The 22,251-nt window shown below is 43.0% G+C and overlaps 1 long non-coding RNA gene across 4 annotated transcripts in view; it reads right to left on the bottom strand.

Moving 5' to 3' along the window:
* LOC128346297 (uncharacterized) overlaps nucleotides 1–22,251 on the bottom strand; it is a 58,574-nt gene that overhangs the window by 4,390 nt on the left and 31,933 nt on the right. For all 4 annotated transcript variants that reach the window (XR_008316881.1, XR_008316880.1, XR_008316883.1 and 1 more), the window contains exon 5: nucleotides 11,588–11,627. This is a non-coding gene — a long non-coding RNA (uncharacterized LOC128346297). The remainder of the gene's footprint in view (nucleotides 1–11,587; nucleotides 11,628–22,251) is intronic.

Raw genomic sequence — 22,251 nt, 5'->3', positions numbered from 1 at the left:
TTCTCTCTTAGAAGCATTATCTCGCTTTTGCTTCTTAATATACCTTCTATTGCATACCACACACCGTAGGGCAGGGAAAAGCATCATCTTCCTCGTCAGATGGCCAGAATTGTTGTTGTAGTTTTCTTTTCCCTGCTGTTTCAGCATTCCCCTGTAGTGTGTTGCTTGACTCATTAACCTGAGTCATCTGGAAATATTTACTTGGATGATCCCTTTTGACAGCGTCTCTGCTGATTGCTTAGGTTGTTCTGTGGGGATTGGTGTGTGGATGGTCCTGCCTTGTGTTGGAGTTTGGGGCTAGTGACTTCGTACACTTCTCATCAGTGATGCTCTGAGTGCTCCTCCATCAGCTCCATGCATACATCCACACAAAACTGAAAGTGGATGAAACAGGTTTTTGGAGAAAGCAGGTTCTGTAAATGTTCCAGAGAGAACCAGCATGAGACGGTGGCAGCCCTATTTGAACCAATGTGGGGCCACGCCAAGCTTCTGGACAAAACTAACTAGGGATGTGCATAAGTCGATTTTTCTGATTCGATTTATGCCCCAAACAAATCACCCCTGATTTGTTTTGTGTCCAAATCTACCCCCCCCCCAAAAAATCACCCCTGATTCGATTTGTATTTGCTTTGATTTGGATTTGGATCAATTCAGGCCACTTAACAAGGTCCTAGGGGCACCAAATCTGGGTGGTAGGTAGGTCCCCATGGGTGCCACCTACCAACCAGATTTCAAGGCAGTGGGACACTTGGTTGATTTTTAATGAATTATTTTAGTGTTTACTGATTTTGAACATTTCCACCATAGGAAATAATGGAGATTCGACGTCGCCATGTCCTAACCCTAACACGGATTCCCCAGCTTTCATTTAAAAAAAAAAAAAAAAAGCTAAGCTCTAGCCTTTGTAGAAGTGGAGTTATGGAGCAAAATGTGCAGTTATTATTTTTCAAGTGTTTAGATTCTATGGTGTCTAATAACTTTTCCTCATAATGAATCCCTATGAGGATTCATTGCACACCTTCATTTCTTCTGTTCATTTTGACTGTCACTGGACAGTGCCAACTGTCATGTGCCAATTACACCCCGCCACATACCTGCAAGGCAGTGGGGTACTTATTTTAATTTTTAGGAATATTGAAATGTTTAGATTCTTTGGTCTAAAGTCTAACAACTTTTCCTCATAATGAATCCCTATGAGGATTCATTATACGCCTTCATTTCTTCTGTTCATTTTGACTATTGTTGAACAGTGCCAACTGTCAACTTCCATGTGTCAACTACACCCTGCCCCCCCCCCCACTGGGGTACTCAATCAGTTTTTAGCTATTTTTGAAGTGTTTAGATTCTTTTGTGTCATTACACACCTTCATTTCTTCTGTTCATTTTGACCTCACAGCTTTGCAGGTGGGGGTGGGGATTTAGTGGCATCTCATGTTCCAACTACCTCCCCCCCCAACCTACAAACCGCGGGGTACTCTGTTTATATTTTAGGAATTTCTGAGGTTAAACAAAACTCTTTGGTGTGTAATAAATCCTCGTAGGGATTCATTATGAGGAAAGATTATTAGACACCAAAGAGTCTAAACACTTGAAAAAAATCCTAGAACATAAATTAAGTAGTACCCCCAGTGCCTTGTGGGTGGGAGGGGGTGTAGTTGGCACATGGCAGTTGACAGTTGGCACTGTCATGGGAGGAGAGCTGGTCTTGTGGTAGCAAGCATGACTTGTCCCCTTAGCTGAGCAGGGTCCGAGCTGGTTACAAATGAATGGGAGACCAGAAGTGTGAGCACTGTAAGATATTCCCCTCAGGAGATGGAGTCGCTCTGGGAAGAGCATCAGAAGGTTCCAAGTTCCCTCCCTGGCTTCTCCAAGATAGGGTTGAGAGAGATTCCTGCCTGCAACCTTGGAGCAGCCGCTGCCAGTCTGTGAAGACGAAACTGAGCTAGATAGATCAATGGTCTGACTCAGTATATGGCAGCTTCCTATGTTCCTATGTTCCACTGTCCAAAAGACAGTCAAAATGAATAGAAGAAATGAAGGTGTGTAATGAATCCTCATAGGGATTCATTGAGGGAAAGTTATTATGCACCAAAGAATCCAAACACTTGAAAACTAGTGACCACACATTTTGCTCCGTAACTCCACTTTTACAAGGGCTAGAGCTTAGCTTTTTTTTTTTTTTTTTTTTAAAGAAAGCTGGGAATCTGGGGAAATTAAAAGGAATGATCCAAATCTTGAATCAATTTGAATCGAATCAGGTGCAATTCGATTTGGATCCGAATCCAGCCAATGGACCACAGGGGTGATTTGTTTTGTCTCCAAATAATCTGAATCAGCTAGATTCGGGTACAAACCCGAATTAATTTACACATCCCTAAAACTAACCTAGCAGCAAAAACAAGAAGGAAAGCGAAACTTAGACCAACACAACTCTGTTGCCCCTTCGAGGCTGCTTCAGAATACAAACATACTTTGAAAGAGGAATATTGCAAAACTCCCAGTTGCCCACAGCTGAAGGCCAAACTGCAGTGTGGGAAGGGTGGCACTCCATGGCCAGTGACTGGTCAGGCATAGCCACAGCCAAGCAGCTAGGACGGTGGGGTTGGGGAGGGGTTAACTGCATTGATTAATTCCACGGCACAAATGCAGGGTGGTGTGGGGGCTGAAGAGAGCAAAGCAGTCCCACAGGACCCCTGGCCTCATCCATTTTTGCAGGAGGATGAGTTCTCATAAGAATATAATAACAGCCCTGCTGGATCAGGCCCAAGGCCTATCTAGTCCAGCATCCCGTTTCACACAGTGGCCCACCAACTGGTATTTAGAGGCATCTTGCTTCTGAAGCTGGAGGTGGCCTACAGCCACCAGACTAGTAGCCATTGTCTAGACCCGTCCCCCATGAATTTGTCTAAGCCTCTCCAAGCGGGTGGCCATCACCATATCCTGTGGCAAAGAATTCCACAGATTGATTATGCACTGTGTGGAAAAAGTACTTCCTTTTGTTGGTCCTAAAATTCCCAGCCTTCAGTTTCAGGGGATGACCCTTGTTTCTAGCATTATGCGAGAGGGAGAAAAATTTATCTCTGTCTACTATCTCTACTCCACACATAGTTTATAAACCTCTACCATGTCTCGCCTTAGTCGTCTCTTTTCCAAACTAAAAAGCCCCAGATGCTCTAGCCTTGCTTTATAAGGAAGGTGCTCCAGCCCCCTGATCAGTTCGGTTGCCAACTTCTACACCTTTTCCAGTTCTACTATGTCCTTCATACAGTGACCAAAACTGTATGCAGTACTCTAAATGTGGCTGCACCTTAGATATGTATAAGGGCATTATAATATTAGCATAGTTTATTTTCAATCCCCTTCATAATGATCCCTAGCATGGAATTAGCCTTTTTCACAGCGGCTGTGCACGGAGTCGACACTTTCAATGAGCTGTCCACCGCAACCCCAAGATCCCTCTCCTGGTCAGTCACTGACAGCTGATGGGCAGACCCCATCAGTATATGTGAAGTTCATCTCAGATCCCATGTTAGATGCAGCCTTCAAGGGCATCTAATGAGTGCCATTGTGACTCAGAGAGGTGTTAAGCAGGGCTGAATTCTTGCTCTACTCTTGTTTAATTACTACATACTGTACATTCATGGTGGATCAACTTAGCCTTTTAGATTTCAACCCTCCTAAATTTGCAGGGAGGCATATATCTATCTTGCTTTATGCAGATGACACAGTTCTCCTATCAAGAACTCCTATTGTCCTCAGAAAAATGCTGTGTGCATTAAATCTGTACTGCAAGAAGGAAGGTTTGGAGATCATTTTTCAGAAAACCAAAATAATGGCTTTTGCAAGGAGACATAAGATTCACACTTGGAGGATTGAGGGACAACTTATTGAACAGGTATTATTTTTTAAGTACCTAGGGGTAGTTTTCCATGCTGGGGGCACTAGGAAGGCCCATGTGAATTATGAAGCTTCCAATGCTCAGAAAAGCTTGCTCACCATTTTACAGTACTTGTGATCAAAAGGTGGCTATTACTTACCAGCAGCTTTAAAATTATTTAAAGCCAAGTCATTATCCCAACTAATTTATGGAGTGCAGTTGGGCTCTTTCTCAAATATAGTAACTTTGGAACGTGTGCAGTCAAAATTCCTGAGAACTGCACTTAATACCCCAAGATCTGTTTCGAATGCTGCCATCCGTTTGGAGACTGGCTTTATTAGGGTGGAGGCCAATGTTTGGATTACTATACACTGTACTTTGCTACTGGCTTAAACTAATCTATCATCCAGTTGGCCTGGCTCCCCTAATTTTTCAAGATGATTTCAACTCCAGGTGGATCCAGTCTATTGAGGCTAAAATAGCTACTCTGGGCCTCTCTGTTACAATCTTGTCCAAATTGGGTTTTGATCAGGCAAGGCTGATGGTTAAACAATGAATTTTTGATTCTGAATGGCAAAATGACTTTAGGAAGGTCTCTAAATTTTATTCTTGGAGGAAAGAAGACACCTAGTTTCCACAATGAATTATTTTACATGGCTGGAATTTCTGAGGTATAGGAAAGCTTTTACCTTGGTTTGTTGCCACTGCTTACCCTCGGCGGTCCTAAAAGGGCATTACAGAAGGGTTCCACTTGCTGATAGACTTTGCCCTTGTGGGCTGGATGAGGTCGAAACTATCGAACATGTTTGATTATTCTGCCTGTTCTATAAGGATATTCGTGAATCTTTCATCACATCTTTGTTATGTACATTCCCTGGTCAAGAGGAGCAATTTTATTGTTCCTTGTTGCTTTTGGACTCAGAGTTTGTAATGACATCTAATGTTGCTAAATTCTGTGCTGCCACCATAAATATACGTCACCAGATGGTTAATAAGGAAAATTTATTGTTTTAATTTTTATTATTACTGTGTTTCCAATATTGTTAAAAAATTTAATTGATTTTAATTTTAACTGTTTTAATCATATATACCCTATTTACTGCTGTATAACTGTAATCTTTTTCTTTTGTTTTGGCCGTAACATTAAAGATTCTGATTCTGATATGTGAAATTGGGATGTTTTTGTGCCAGCTATATGCATCACTTTACACTTGCATACACTGAACCGCATTTGCCATTTTGTCACCCATTCCCCCAGTTTGGAGAGATCCTTTTGGAGCGCCTCACAATCTGCTTGGGAATTCACCACCCTAAATAGTTTAGGGTTGAGGCAGGAGCCCGGCCTCTCACAAGATGTGTGCCAATTGTCCAGAGCTTTTTAGAGAAGAGTCCAATGATGATTTGGGGAAAGGAGAGCGAGGGCATGGGGGTCCTGACTGTGCCAACAGCTGACTGAGGTAGGATGAAAACCTCTCCACCCCAGCTGCTGCCTCCCACACGATCACTTCCTTCCACCTCCAATCCTGGTTTTAATTTGCAGACAATCACTAATGGGAGTGCACTCAGCTTCCAGTTTAGGGGAGGAGGCTTCTACTACACAAATCCTGGTTGTGTGAACAAGTCCTGTTCATTAGGCAGAATGGAGAGGTTGCTAATTTCATACATTTTGTCTCAAGTTGCAATTTCAGTAGCACAGGCAATTGACATGTCATGTTGTTCCCAGAAGAGCAGTACAACAGAGAAAACGATTCTTTCTGGCTTAGCTTCTATGACAACTTTGGAACCTTTCATCAAGGAAACGTCTATAGTAAATTTAATGATTTTTTAAAAAATCTTCTTTCCAAATGTGTGATACTCTCTTCTGATTAGGGAGGTTGATACACATGGTGGATCCAAAGTGATTTGTACTATATCTTTCCTCATGTTTAATAGTGTAGGGTAGAGCAGCATAAAAAGCTTTGAAATCATGCAGCATTCTTTGTCTGCATGACAATGCAGGGCCAAACTAGACATTACTTTAAGCATGTACTTTCTAATTGTGGAGCTGGTGGTTTTAACACTAATCAGCACTTGCAAATTGGTGAAAAGTTGCCCATTATAACTATTGTGGACTACTTTGTAAACTTTTAAAGGTCTCTACAGTTTGTTCTTTTCTCTGTTTGCTACATATTTAGACACCATGTCACGCGGAAAGGGCTGATTCCTCATTCAAGGTCTGGAGATTTGGGGAAACTGGAGATTTGACAAAATCAAAAAATGTGCAGGTACATGGATAAGCTTCAGACTCCTTAAAACAAGGATGCTAGTACTGGTCCATTGATACAAGGTACTCCAAGGTCACTGCTAACATTTCCAGAAGACGAGTGCATTTTTCAGATGGGATGTAAATAGTTACCTAAGGATAGCCAGGATCCTTTCACAAAGCAATTGCTCTAGGTCGTCACAGAGCCCTGCAGGTTGCTCCAAACCATTTACAACACAAACAGATCATGTCTGCTACTCTTATTCCACTCTCAATCCTCAAGTGGACAAACAACATAGTCAGAGGAAAAGCACATAAGGCAGGTAACAGTCACGTGGGAACAAGCCAAGTTATCCAACTGGGTCATGGCCTGGTGAGCTGCATCCTCAATTTGTGTCTTTCCTAATTGCAGATGCACAGATATACAAAGACCATCTCAACCCTAAAATGTAGCTACACACAAACAAGTTATACAACTGGAAGGAGTCAAAGAACCATCTAGACCAAGCCTGCTGCAAGAGTGAAGTCATGCTGCCACTGAAATCCACAGAGTCTGGGCCAAATCCAGGCCCTATGACAACCCCAAATGTTATTTCAAATGTTATTTTAGCTGTACAGAAATCTTGAATACTTTAGTCAAACTTGCCATGCCTGTGCATGCTCATCCCAGGAGTTTCAGGGCACATTTATTTTTGATACTGCAACACTCCCATTTTATTATTCTCACATCTTTCTGCCAAACCCTTGAGTCCAATCTCCATGTCGCTTTTGGCAGTGCAAAATATACATGTGTAGCATGTGATGCATGCACAGCTTCAACACTACAAGCCCCCCCACTACAGGCAATCAAATGCACAGTGCAAGGGGGCTTTCACATCTTAAACATCATGACTCCAATGATGCAGTGTGAGCTTCAGCAAAAATACGTACACAAAACTTCCTGGGGACTCTACGCACTTGTCATGGCGGTAGTTCGGGGCTGTGGGGTGGGGGACGCTTTACAGAAAAGGACTGCAAAGTTGCAGAAACCGATGGGATGGATCCTGAGGCAGGTGAGGCTTTCTTCCCTCACCATCCAAGACCTGAGCGGGCTGAATATCCTCCAGCAGAGGAGCTTCATTTATTTACTTCAGATTTGTGGAGATGGCTGCTTTTCCGCGTGCCCCATTATCCCAACCTGATGGGGTTGGGGGCTGCCTTCTTCTAATGGCTTTTCCAGGGTGGAGTCGGACATGCATTGTTCTATTCCTCACTCTCATGCTAGTGTTGGTTTAGAGCCCCAAGCCACAGATATTTGCACTCAGCAGCAAGCTGCAAAGCGATCTTTGCACACTCCGCTATGGGACAGATAGCTGGTGGAGGGCAGAGGACAAAATAACATTTTGAGGGCCAGGCTCAAAAGATTTGTGGAATACACACAACTTTCAACTGTGTTTATTCTGGGTCCTGAATCTTCCCTTGGAATTCCAATCCCAGGTCTGGGTGAGAAAATTGATTCAATGGATTTCATGGCTTTAGTCCTCATTCTTTTGAAGATTTCATCTTCATGGCTGAGTAGGCATTTGAACTCGGATCTCCTTGGTCCTGGCCTGACACTTTAACCACTATACTACACTACACTGGTTCTCATGAAGCACCACAGAAAGAAACAATGGAATTAAGATCCAGACTATGGGAAACACCAATATCAGGCAGCAGCGATATAGAAACATGCTGCGAGGGAGATGGCAATGGTCATACTGCGAGGGAGATGGCAATGGTCAACGCCTCCTGTATTCTACCAAAGACAACCACAGAGCCCTGTGGTTGTCTTTGGTAGAATACAGGAGGCGTTGGCCAGGAGTCAACACCAACTCGTGGCACAACTTTACTTTACTTACAAAGGGTGACTCCATTCCTCATCCTGATGTGACACAATTGAGGCATCAGAATAGAAATAAGAAAGAACTATAAGTAATAGTTCACATATTTTCCCAATTATCTCTTAAATCCTGTGAGTGCTTTTGCTCCAGGGTATCTGCCTCAGCATTGCACACCTAATAGTTCAAATTTGATTTTATTTATTTGTCAAATTTTACACCGCTCCAAACTTTCGTCTCTGGGCAGTTAACAACATCATAAATCAAGTTAAATCATACACAAAAATCTTAAAACAATTAAGGCAATCTAAAAATTAAAAACAGGTTAAAAGTTAAACATTTAAAAAGCTGGAAAAGCTTGGCTGAAGAGGTGGGTTCTCAAGTCCTTTTTAAACATTGTCAGAGATGGGGAGGATTGTATTTCAGTAGGGAGCACATTCCACAGTTTTTTTTTGCTTTGTTTTTAATTTTAACCTAAATGTGTTAATGGACATATGAGAATAGAGGGTGCATATAATGCCTGATTACTGTGTTACTAAATCAGGTTTTGCTGGACTGGGCTGTGCAGGTACAAGAAACAATACTGCAAGCCTGCAGAGCTGAGCCAAGTCGTGTTCCACTGTCCAGGTCTTTGAGCACCATGGACAGCACTATATACTTTGCAAAGTCTGCCTTTAGGAATGATACTGTACTCATTGTATCAACTTTTCATAGGCAACCCTATCGGCTAGAAACCTGAGGGAAAGAAGAAGGGGGGAGGAGGAGGAGAAGGAGGAGGAGATCTGAAATTCACATTATTGTTGCAAGAGCCTGGGGATATAAAAAGGCACCTTATGGGCCAGGTTCACAAGCCATTGTTTCAGAAACAAATACTCTGCTCAGCCTGCCATATGTGCCTCTCAAATAACTTAAAAACTCAAGACTTGCACACAATACAAGAACTTTAGGAAATGTTCAAGAAATGAACAGAAAGACTCCTGTTGATTTTAGTGAAACTCAGAATACCCAAATTGTTTTTATCTTATAACACTCACCCACTGTCTTTCTCCTCAGCCGCTGTGGATATTGCATGCATTCAGCTTCACCAAACCAGGAGAGGAATCTGGTATCCTAATAGCCTGAGGCCCAATTTCCGTGTGATGCTGGACACACACAAAATGTACCCATGTTGCACTTCACACACCGGGTGTTTTATTTAAGCCAGCACATTTTATTTATTTATTTATTTATTATATGATTATATGATTATTATATTATATTTTTATTATTATTATATTATATATTATATATATTATATTATATTATATATATAAAATATTATATTATTATATTATGATTATTTATATTATATTATATTATATTATATTATATTATATTATATGATTATTACATGATTAGCATGCCAATTAGCAGCTATGATTAGCAGCACCCACGATCCAATGCTGCATGCCTAGGCCACTTTAAAGAACGCATTTTCACAGCAGGCAGGGAAGGACGCAAGGGGTTGAGCTTACCTTCCCCCAGACCATCTATGTGTGGGATGTGTGGCTTGTGTGCCTACATGATCAAGTTCTGGAGGCCAGGAATATGCAGCTTGGCCTCCAGATATCCCTAACTGCATCACATGAAGATTTAGGTGCCCGGCTCTAGGTGCTTGGCTCTGCTTGTAGCCTGAGCAGACACACAACCAAGGACCTGGGTAAAAGGGCACAGATAAAAGGCTAGGTAAAATCCCTGGGCTAGCCGGGGAGGCAGCGCCAGGGTCGGCCTCAGTCCCAGCATTTCAAGCAAGCAGCCCTATCCAGGTAGGACTGACTGCCCAAGCCTGCATGGGGCTGCTTGTGTGAACAGCCTCACGGGATACATGGACTACTGCACATGATTTCGTGCATGTCCAGCATCACATTTTATTTGGTCATCAACTTGCATTTTTATTTCTAAAAGAATTTCTAGCCCTCATGGGCCCATAGAACAGACTGGGCATTCCAGAAACTAAAGGAAGCAGGACTGGGGTATTTTCAGCAATCAAGATTTCAGCTTCCTGTATTTCCAAAAGGTTGAGTACAGCTTACCTCTCACCATTCTCTAGGCTTAGTACAAACTTGTAGAATAGGTCTTCTTCTCCACTCCCCGATGAAAATCCTCCTCTGTTTTGAAAAACTGGAGGATTGAGTCCTTTAGCTTCTTCTAGTTCTCTTTGTTGGTGCTACCTATGTTTCTGCCAGCTGAGTGATTTGTACTCATAGTTGACATGGCAGAAGCACACGTATCTATACGAATTATAGTCAAGTGACAAATTCCCCAGACACTATTCCTTGTCCCTGGAACCTAGGGTTAATTCTTCTATACAGTCTGGAGACCAGAGGCCTAATATGCTTACTTATACTCTGGGACCTGTAAATCTCAGTAGCAGCAGCACTGGCTCCGACTGCTATCGTGTTTCAATCTATTTGATTATTATGGTGCTTGTTCTGTTCTCTAGTTGCCAGTTGGATGCCACACCCTGTTGGTGCCTCCTGCCTATGAATAGGAAATACTTGTAGGAACTAAGGAACTCTGGGATTTGTAGTTTTTGAGAGAGCAGGTCACATAGGATGGCTTATGTCTCTTTGACTCTCAAGTCCTAGAGTTTTCTGTACAAACTCTGTCACTCTTCATGATAATGAAGAGGAGAGCTGGTCTTGTGGCAGTAAGCATGACTTGTCCCCTTAGCTAAGCAGGGTCCACCTGGTTGCATATGAATGGGAGACTTGATGTGTGAGCACTGCAAGATATTCCCCTCAGGGGATGAAGCCACTCTGGGAAGAGCAGAAGGTTCCAAGTTCCCTCCCTGGCAGCTTCTCCAAGATAGGGCTGAGAGAGATTCCTGCCTGCACCCTTGGAGAAGCCGCTGCCAGTCTGGGTAGACAATACTGAGCTAGATGGACTCAGTATAAGGCTGCTTCCTATGTTCCAATTGCAGCTGAGCCATTTGGATCACTTCGCCCAGGTAAAGTGTCCCCTTTCCCTCAGCTTGGGTCCTAAACAGCTCTGCCACCCATACTGCCCATCTGTTCCAAATATCTTCTTCGTCCTTTTGCTTTGCCACCCCAGTCCTTCCCATGTCCAACATCTTTAAATAACAGAATCCTGTGCCAAACATGTGCAAAGCATCAAAAAGACTCTAAGCTCCTCCAGGCAGCAGATTGTCCTTCCCATCGCCCACCCGCCGCCCTTGCTAATATGACTATGTAAATAGTATCATACTACTATATACTGGTAGAATTATATGAACAATGGATGTAAGCACATTCAGTGTATTTGCATAGTCACAAATTGGAACTGCCTTGGTGCAGAACCTGAAGTTATTTATCAAATCATTTATCAAATAATTTTTTACATAGACAATTGGATTGCTAGTCCCAAAGGATAGGAGATAAGAATACGTGAAATGATGATTTTTTTAAAAAGTTAAATGAGGCAGAATGGAATTACAGCAAAATCTTAGATGGGTCTAAAAATGTTGCCCTTGCAGCAAATAGCACCTTTGGGGACCCAGAAGAGCTTGGGCGGGGGGGGCGGGGTTCAGTAGGAAAATGTTACAAAGGTAAAAGGTGAAACATGCCCTACCTCCATGTTGTGGTCCCAGTCTGGATCAGGCTCCTCACACCTGTTGTTTTAAAATGAAAATAATAAATCCCAGACTCGACAATGATGCATTTAAGTTCATATATAATTTGGCTTTATGATGAAGCAAGCTCAGATCAGTCATTTGTAACTTAGCTTTCTTAATATATACTTAAGGTTTTGTCTTCTTTCTTTTCTTCGAGAGGAAGGGTTCTGTGTAACTCGAAAAAAATGGCATTCTCCTGCACAAATTTACATTGGTCCAGTCAAAGCCAGTTTAACCTGCTATGTTTCTTTTACAAAGAATGTTGACGTGCTCCTGTGGGGTGCTTGGAAACCAGTATCCAGTGAGGGAGATACCGGAAGATAGCAAGAGGGAAGAAATCAGGACCCAGGAGAGCAAGTGAAGACTCCCAGACTTCTTATGGGGGAGGCGGTAGGGCTTTTTCTCTGGATAGAAAGGCTGTCTGTGGCACTGGCAAAGGGAGAGGGAGGGAGAGGGGTGAAGATTATGAAGGCTGTCACAAGCAACCCGTGGAACCATTGTTCCCTTGTTCTATTTAGGGGACTAGTAAGACACGAGGGGGCTTGGCATCCTGACTACTACTACTTCTACGAATATTTGTATACTGCTTTTCAACAAAAGTTCTCCAAGCCGTTTATGCAGAAAAATAAATAATAGAAATTATTTATCTCGACAGCAAATTTGCTGTGTCATTAAGAGCGGCTGTTGGAACAGCCACCTCCAGTGGCCTCATATGGCAGACTAAGGGCCGGCTGGCAGGTCATAAAATGCTTTCATGGAATTTCATGTTTCACACACAGTTTGCAACGTGTGGTGATAAACCTGTGCAGGTATAAACCTGTGCAAAATGAGTCACTCCCAGGTAGTAATCTGAGTGAATTCAGTGATTTATCCATGTCACATGTGTTATGATCTAGATACAGGATTCATTCCTACATAGAAATGCCATGTGTGATACAGCCCTGAAAATATGAAGCTGTTTTGAGTCAGATCATTGGTCCATCTAGCCTAGTCTACTCTGACTGTCAGCAGCACTTCAAGGTCTCAGGAAGAGGTCTCTCCTATAACTGCTAGCTGATACCTTTTAACTAGGGCACCAAATTTTGGACAATATGTATACAAAGCATATTTCTCCCATTGATCTCTAGCCCTTCCCCAGAGGAGGTCACAAAGAGAAGACGTCTCCATCTCCAACAAGGTTCTTGTGAACTTGGGGATGGCTAGGAATTATAGAAGGGCACTTGAACAGCAGTATGATTCTCAGACTGGGTACAGACGAAAAGCTTGTATGCTAAACCAAACAATGCCCATGATAAACCAACTCATTTCCCCCCTTGGCCCAGTGTACTATCTGGTCAAACAGTCACTGTAGGTTTTTGAGGTGCTAAAATAACCTGCTAAAACTATTTGACCAGAAAGGATCGTGGGACAGGTAAAATAAATATCCAAACTGTGGGCAATTTGAGCTCTATTATACCACCTTCAAGCCTTGTGTGGTTTGTGGGGGGTGGGCTGGGGGGACGACACAAACTGGATCTATTTCCTAGTAAGGGGAGAACTGAGAGTAGACAAACAAGGCTGATCAGATCAAAGCATAGTTTGACTAGGCACATTATTTCTCTTTCTTTGGGTGGGTTTCTCATTATTTTTAATTTGCCAAAATAGCCGGTATGCAAATGCCAGCATGCGTGACCCTTGCATTCTGAAAAAGGAATGCAGCAGAGAGGTGTGAAGAGTTAATTCCAACAGAACAGAACTTAGAAACTGAGTCATGCAGGCCCTGTTTGCATTTCTCCTTGGAAGCGCTACCCTTCATTTGCAGAGTTGAGGGGACAGTAGCAAATTACAGCAAGCAAAGATGGGGGAGGTGGGAGGGAGGGAAGCATGGAAAAGAGGGAAGAAGACAGCAAAGGAGAAGAATTCATAAACTTTTCTGGCAAGAGGTTCAGAGGTTTCTCCCCTCCTTTTTCTTCTTCTTTTGTTTCATGACATATAAAGACTGTCAAAATAAGTAATTAACAGCAGGGGAAAGGAGAGATTTCATTGCACGCCTGTAATTGCTGGGGAAAATAACACTCTCCTGTCATTGCTGGGTCCCAGGAATGGGGATGACGAGGAGTTCGTTGTTTTGCAATAAGCACCTCCGGAAAATGCCTAATTGCCAAACCAGATGAAGGTTATCTGAAGGTCACTGTGGAATCCCTGCTCCCTGCAGGCACTTTGTCAAGAAGAAGAATGAATTTCCCCCTTCTCTGCCTTGCATTAATTTATATCTTGTGGTGTCCTTTAAATGTGACCAGAAAGGGAAAAAGAGACGGAGAAAACTGGATCGTAGTGGCCAGGCTATGCCTGGGTAGTATTGGCACACTAACTTCTCTGTGGAGCTCTCATTCTTCTGATGGAAAGCAAGGACTGGTGGAAGGAAGATATGGAACATCTGAAACTGCCTTATCCTGAGTCAGGCCACTGGTTTATCTAGCAAAGTAGCATAAATCTCTGGCTGGTGCAGCCCTCCAAGACCTCCAGGCAGAGGCGTTTCTCAGCCCTGCTACCTAAGACCCTCTTAACTGGAGGTGTCAGGAATTGAACCTGGAACAAACCTTCTGCATGAGAAGCATGTGTTCTGCCCCTGAGTTACAGCCCCTCCCATAACATGAGGTTCAAGGCATGACTTGGCTTGCATCTGCTCTAGCAGCATAATGTTGGTTCACTTCTGAACTAAACCAACTCATGGAGGGGGCTTCTTTCAACAGCTGTGAGCTAGGGTGACTAAATGAGACCTCCCATGTTCAGATGCTCAAGCCAAACAGAAGGGGAATGTTGTGAAGTCCATGCCCTGCTTGTATGCTTCCTAGTGTCACCTGCCTGGCTGCTGTTGGAAATGGAAGCTGGGCAGTGGGTTTTAGGCTGATCCATCAAGGCAATTGTCGTGTTTGTAAGTTAACTACTATTCAACATGATTCAGCAGGTGCAGGCTTCGGCCATAGGTAGTTGGCCATTATGTTACTTCTGGAATACTCTCCTGAGGAATACTTGAAAGAAAGGCAGTTCAGAGGCTTGTTCTGCTCTCCTGCCCTTTGAAACTGCAGCAATACATCCATACTAGACACAGAGGAAAATGTGATTGCCAAGAGTTTGCTTCTCAACATGGGAGCACAGCAAAGAGGATGAGCAGCAGTTTAATCCCCAATAAAGCAGCATTATAGAAGTGAAGTACCAGGTTGTTTGTTTTAAGTTAAAAGAAGCCATGGCATGGCTTTTACAACTTTAAAATAAAATAAAATAAAATAAAATAAAATAAAATAAAATAAAATAAACATCCCTACTTGAAACAATGCAATTCTACCCTGATTCCGTAGACTGAGCCATTGTTGCTGAATATTCAGCTCTTCTCCTCAAAGAATGACTGCTAAAAATATATATATTGCTGACCAGGGCTTTAAGGACTCTGGGGGGAGAAATTCTCAAGCAGCAAAAGAATTTGCAAAAGCTTCATTTCTACTGACAATCAACAGAAAGGATGGGGCAAGCACTGATTGGGTGGGAATAAGTGACAGGGGGCTGCCTCTGCCCAATCAAAACAAAGAACAGGAGGTCTAAGGAGGAGTCACACCTCCATGGGCTGTCTGTGCCTCCTGCCTCCCATTTGGAGACTCGGTGATTATTAAAACTCATTACTCTAGCCTTGGATCACATATTAGCAGGCTGTCAGTGTTGGACTCTTTGGCGTAAGAAGGCATCAGATTGTAATTTGGCTGCTGCTCCCCATAACCCAACGACAGCCAGTGATATCCAAAACCACTCTATTAATAGTGGGAGAGGGCATATCTTCTTGGGACTTCAAAGGGAGGAAAAAACACACAAAGAGAGAACAGAAATGAATGACCCCTCTCCTCCCTCACAAGGCTTCAGCGAATGTGCAAAACAGCCATTTCTTTGGTATTGTAAAAATGAAATTGTCTTCAAGGCAGCTTTGTGTCCCTGATGGGCCCCTCATAAGCTCCCTTACAATTCCATTCAGCAGTTGTGCTGAAGAATACAGCATGCCGATGCACCAGCATTGTAATTCTGCAAAAATTCTGCAAATATCACTGCAACTAACACTTCAAGATAAGGCAGATTTACCGGATTGTTGTTCCGCAAATGAAATCTATCCCAGCCAGTCCTACTTGAAGCTGCCTTACTCATCCAAGTACCCTGGCTGGATCACACATAGTAATTAGATGCCGTCACCTCTGGAAATCATTTGAGGGTCCTAGTCAGGACAGTGTATGAATTAGAAAAAATCATAGCTGTAACCCAAATTCTGTACCCATTAAAGCTGAATGTTGTTGTTGTTATTAATTCGATTGCTATACCGCCCTTCCAAAAATGGCTCAGGGCAGTTTACACAGAGAAATAATAAATGAATAAGATGGATCCCTGTCTCCAAAGGGCTCACAATCTAAAAATAAACACAAAATAGGCACCAGCAACAGTCACTGGAGGGATGCTGTGCTGGGGACGGATAGGGCCAGTTACTCTCCCCCTGCTAAATAAAGAGAATCACCATGTTAAAAGGTGCCTCTTTGCCAAGTTAGCAGGGACTTGTGATGTTGTGATGTATTCTATGCAAAATCGGGTGGGGGGGATTTGCACATTTTGCTTATGTTGCATATTTCTTTTGTTTCATGGCATGTACCATGTACTCATGGCATGGGCAAAGAGATAAACATCAAGGACCCTGTCATGGATAAATGCAATTCTGAACTAATCTGGCCTTCCTGCTTGACAATGAGAGGAGCCATTTTTGTCCCATAGCTACTTGGAAGCTGGACAGCATAACCTCAGTGTCTATCAATTGGGCACCAGTTTTTCTGTTCACGTAGCAAAGCTACTGATAAGGGACCAGTCTGACTTTAATGAGGAGAAAGAATGCAGATAAACAAAACAATATTTCTGTCTCCACTTGGAGTAACATTTCTAGGACTGAATAACATAAACTAAATGATTGTTTTGAATTAGGAGGGGCTTTTGGAGTGGTAGTATCCCATTATTAAATGAAGTGCTCCAGAGAGCACACAGAAGGAATCATGAGCTGACCACGCAGCTAAACAGCCAGCCTATGGCAGCGCGGTCTATGGACTTTTAAAAGATACTTTTAGAGAAGCAGGGTAGATTGGTCATCTGTTTTTAAGATGGAACCAGTCTCTTTTGAGACTAGAAGTGATGGCTTTGAATTATATTATATCTTTTAAAGAATGTTTTTTGAGATGCCAGGAAACTCTAAAGAGTCACTTTTTAATGCAAACTAGTTAGTCTTTTGGGGCAGAGAGAGAGAGAGAAAAAGTTTTTCAAGCTTTGATTGGTTACTGATTATTATTGGTTGTTTAATTTAGCACTTAGCACTTACATTTATATACCGCTCTATAGCTGGAAGCTCTCTAAGCGGTTTACAATGATTTAGCATATTGCCCCCAACATTTCTGGGTACTCATTTAAAGAAGATCTGTTTTAATCTATGCATTTCTTCTAATGCAATCTTTTTTTATGATGGCCTTTTTGTTTTATGCAAGCCTTTCCAATGTAAACTTTTTCTTCTCTTCCATGAAGAGCCGATTTTACCAAACCTCTGTACTATAATGTTTATATTACATGTTGTTAGACAATAGAAGTTATGCAGAAAAAGAAGAAAATAGCCCATGCCTATAATGCCCCAAGACTGTTACAGCACTAACAGGGGTGTTTGTTCGGCAAGAGGTGTTGATTGGGATAAAATACGTTCCCAGCAAGTTTGGCCTCTTACTTGAAAGAGTCTCATCTCAACAACTCTATTGCCTGGCCACTGGAAATCCTGCATAGTGCAACTTGAAATTTAACCAGGTACTGGTCACATTCTTTTGAGTATATATGAGATCTCTTAACGGATAGTAACTTGTTTTCTTTGAGGAAGGAGGGAAATCTTAGATTCTCAGGATACTGAATTTTTTATCCGGTACAGGGGGGTCTGTAGGTTTGTCTATTATTAGGGAGACATTAAATAATCCATTCAATAGGTGTGGCTATATCTACCTGTGTTTGGCCACCAGGGCTTGAAAGACTCCAAGACTCATGGGATATGCTCACAAATAAGCGGTTCCCATGTAGCTGAGAGAACATTTAAAGGACACCTTGATATGCTGTAGATTATGCTTCTCTCCCCATTTCCTGCCCTATATTTATTATCCCTGCTAACTGGGCAAATAGGGTCTCATATTTGGCAGAGGGAAGAGCAACAGCCCCTCTGATCAAAAAACTGCTGCCTGTCAGGAAAGCAGAAACACAGTTTGGGTTTTCTGTGGAATTGATCCTGGCTTAACCCAGAACCCCAAACCTACCTAGTTCCAGCTGCTTTGGAGAACCCCATCTGGCACAAACTTTACTTAGATATAGCTTGCTCAAGTGAATAGTTTAGGAAAAATGAAAGTGAAGGGTTTGCTGGCCTACTAAGGTCAGCAATCTCTTCTGCAGGCCATTGACAGGTGTCACTGTGCTTAAAAAGAAAGGAGCATGTTGGGTTGAGAGAAACAGAAGGATTTTACCAAGAAGAATCCATAACACAGGCAAGGACAAAAAGGTTTTGGTTGCTGCTACAGGCAAAAAGGTGGGGGCAGGGGAAAGAGATAAAAAGTAGCTCTAACCTCAAAATTCCCTAATGGTGTATTTGACACTAAGATGGTTCAAATATTTTAAATGGCTCAAAGCGGTTTCATGCCAGTAAGCCTTTCATACGCACCAGGTCTTTCAAAGCTTTTGAAAAAAAACCTTTGAAAATGCTTGACTTTAGAGATGACTTCCCTTGGTGATCTAAAACAAAGCACTTTACTATAAAGAACTACAAACATATACTGAAGGTTTACAGCCTCTTCACTCTACTCACTTGCCCTGCTTCAGGAAGTTTCACAGGCAGCTATTTACAGGGTTATTCTCCTTGTGAGGAGAAGTACTGGAGACATATAGCGAATGCAGCAAATGGCGAATGGTGGATTTAAGCCCCGCCTTTGTCTCAGAGCAAGTCCACGTGGGGGAAAGAAAATTGCTGATTCATTTCCTCCATGTTTGTTCAACAAAGGCTGTCCCTCTGGTAATTGCTGCCACCACACCCAAAGTATTACAGAGTTTGCCCCCCCCCCAGATTTGGGTGAATGTCCAGGGAACTCTCCTCCTCATTTACCAAATGGAAAAATATAAAAACTTCCCATGTGCAGCCTACGCGTGGTGAGAAAAACTTGGTAGTGTGAGCTGCTGAGCAATCAAACTTGAGGCATGTTTGCACCAGAGTAAGACTCCTTTCCAGCCCCCACTTTCCTAAGTTGAAAATCCACTCAAAGAGGCTGGTTAAAATTGTAATGGACCAAAAAGAAAAATAACCTTTATCCAAAATACTGCAGACTGCTTCAGTCTGAGGCTCTCTCTTGCAGCTTCAGTTACAGGTAACAGACACTCAGAACTTTACAAGATTACTTCCAAAGAACACTCTACTGGTATTTGGAGTGGCACACTTTAAAGATATTGGTTACTCAGTTGCATAGAACATAAATGCAAAAAAATACAAAAGAAAACACCCCCAGTTGTAAGGAACCTTTAAAAGCACCTTTATAGGGTACAGAGATTTCTACAGAGCCCTAGTTGGATAAAAGGGCTCAGGCTAGGGTTTCTTAGAAGGTTACGTTACAAAATAAAACACAATAGACCAGTTGCAAGGAGAGACTTCAGGCCACTGCAGAGTTCCTGGTTGCTGCCATGGCTTGGCCAGCCAACCTGTTGCTTCCCCTGCCTGGCTCCAACTTGCACAAGAAAAAGAACTCTTTCACTTCCTGCCTCAAGCCCCCTCTAGGTCCCGGTCACTGTGTGCTGAGTGGCTGATCCCTACAGGTCACTGCCTGACAGACAGTAGGGATGTGCATGGACCATGGAGGCGCGGTCTGGTGGGGGCGGAGTCTAGCTTTAAGGGCGGGGGGTAGTACTTACCCCTCCCGCCGCTCTTCCCCCTCCGGCACTGCACTTAAAAGCAAAGTTTTGGGGGCAGCAGAGTTCCTCCCTGCCGCCCCTGGCCCTGTTGTTGCCCGGAAAAAGAGGAAGTTGCTAGCATGCATGCGCCCGTCACCGCCCACGCGCTCCATACATCACACATTGCATGCACATGCAATGTGTGACGTGTGTAGCGTGCGCGGCAGCGACGGCGCATGCCATGACGGGCACATGCGTGCCAGCAACTTCCTCTTTTTCCGGGCAACAGCAGGGCCAGGGGCGGCAGGGAGGAACTCTGCTGCCCCCAAAACCTTGCTTTTAAGTGCAGCGCTGGAGGGGGAGGAGCGGCGGGAGGGGTAAGTACTACCCCCCCCGCCCTTCAAGCTAGACTTCCCCCCCCCCGCCAGACTGACCAGGTTCCGAACCGGTTCAGAGGCCTCTAACATGGCCTCTGGACCGGTTCGTGCACATCCCTAACAGACAGGACAGGGCTCACTTCCGGTTAACTCTTTAGGGAAGGGGCCAGATTGCTACAGATACATTTTTAACTGTAAGTTTATTTAGAAATACACAAGATGCACATGTGAGAGCAGGTAGACACACAGACCATACTAGCTTCCCCCTAAGACATCCTTTTTGCCAGCCAGTTGCAGAAATTCAGACTTGTCTTCTTCCCTAGCAAAATTAAAACTTCCCAAACTGTTTCCTTTACCCCTGATCAGAGCAGGTAGATTATGTGCAACAGCTAGTATGCACCACCCAAGCAAAGCCATCAAGCAAGCATCAAGCTATACAAAAGACTAGAGATGACTACAGGTGAAACTCGGAAAATTAGAATATCGTGCAAAAGTCCATTAATTTCAGTAATGCAAATTAAAAGGTGAAACTGATATATGAGACAGACGCACTACATGCAAAGCGAGATAAGTCAAGCCTTAATTTGTTATAATTGTGATGATCATGGTGTACAGCTCATGAAAACCCCAAATCCACAATCTCAGAAAATTAGAATATTACATGGAACCAAGAAGACGAGGATTGAAGTATAGAACAATATCGGACCTCTGAAAAGTATACAGTGTACTGTGCTTGATTGGCCAGCAAACTCGCCTGACCTGACCCCATAGAGAATCTATGGGGCATTGCCAAGAGAAGGATGAGAGACATGAGACCAAACAATGCAGAATTGCTGAAGGCTGCTAATGAAGCATCCTGGTCTTCCATAATACCTCATCAGTGCCACAGGCTGATAGCATCCATGCCACGCCGCATTGAGGCAGTAATTGCTGCAAAAGGGGCCCAAACCAAGTACTGAATACATATGCATGCTTATACTTTTCAGAGGTCCGATATTGTTCTATTCTTCAATCCTTGTCTTCTTGGTTCCATGTAATATTCTAATTTTCTGAGATTGTGGATTTGGGGTTTTCATGAGCTGTATGCCATGATCATCACAATTATAACAAATTAAGGCTTGACTTATCTCGCTTTGCATGTAATGCGTCTGTCTCATATATCAGTTTCACCTTTTAATTTGCATTACTGAAATTAATGGACTTTTGCACGATATTCTAATTTTCCGAGTTTCACTTGTATTTCCTCACTTGAAACAACCCAATAGCATTCTCATGACACCACATTATTCAATGGGCAACCATGAAGGGCAGGCTAGTCCAACATGTCCTGTGATTAGATAGGCTTGGTTTTCCCAGGTATATCCCTCAAGGATCTCTCATTGTCAGGGACATCCCTAATTTTTACTCAATGACTTGTCAAGGCAGCAAGTCAACTAGTTTCACAGTAGCAGAAGCAGGGGAGGTGATTGAAAGGAGATGCACCAAACACTGTGAGTTTTACTATGATGGTCACTCATAGAAATCAGAAGAGACATGATTGATCAAGACTCATAAAAGTATGCATGGTGTGGAGAGAGTAGATAGAAAGAAGGTTTTCTCCCCTTCCTCTCTCACAATGCTAGAAGCAGGAGCCATCCAATGAAACTGAGTGTGAGATTAGATTAGACAAAATGCAGTACTTCTTCACACAGCACCTCATTAGCCTATGTAATTTGTTGCCACAGGATGTGGTGATGACCACCAGCTTCAATAGTTTAAAAAGGAGATAAATTCATGGAGGACAGGTCTATCAATGGCTACTAGTCCTGATGGCTGTATGCTACCTCCAGGTTCAGAAGTAGGACCCTCTGAATAACAATTGCAGGGGAGCAATGGCAGAAGAGAGGGAATTCCTTTATGTTCTGCTAGCGAAATTTGGTGGGCCACTGTGGGAAACAGGATGCTGGGCTAGATAAGCCTTGGCCTGATCCAGCAAGGCTCTTCTTGTGTTCCTTCTGAATATGTCAACTGTGCTAATCCTGCGATTCTCTGAAATCTTCTTTCAGTACTCTCCAAAGGAAGTTGTCCAAGTGCCCTCTGCCTATCCTATTATTAGTTTACTCAGCTCCCCACAATTTCTTATCATCATTTTTACCCATTTTGATTAATATTCCTCCCATGTACAGTTCCCCTCCCTTGAAAAAAGACATGAAGGGAACATTAATCAAAGGGTAAACATGATGAAGAAAACAAGAATGTGTGAATATTAAACATCTGGGCTACAATAAAGTAGGATGGGTGGGACATGGGAACATATC

The sequence above is a fragment of the Hemicordylus capensis genome, chromosome 2 (genome assembly GCF_027244095.1).
Source record: "Hemicordylus capensis ecotype Gifberg chromosome 2, rHemCap1.1.pri, whole genome shotgun sequence".
In the NCBI taxonomy this organism is placed as follows: domain Eukaryota; kingdom Metazoa; phylum Chordata; class Lepidosauria; order Squamata; family Cordylidae; genus Hemicordylus; species Hemicordylus capensis.
Note: the sequence above shows the minus strand (reverse complement) of the source record. Positions and strands in the feature narration are given on the sequence as shown.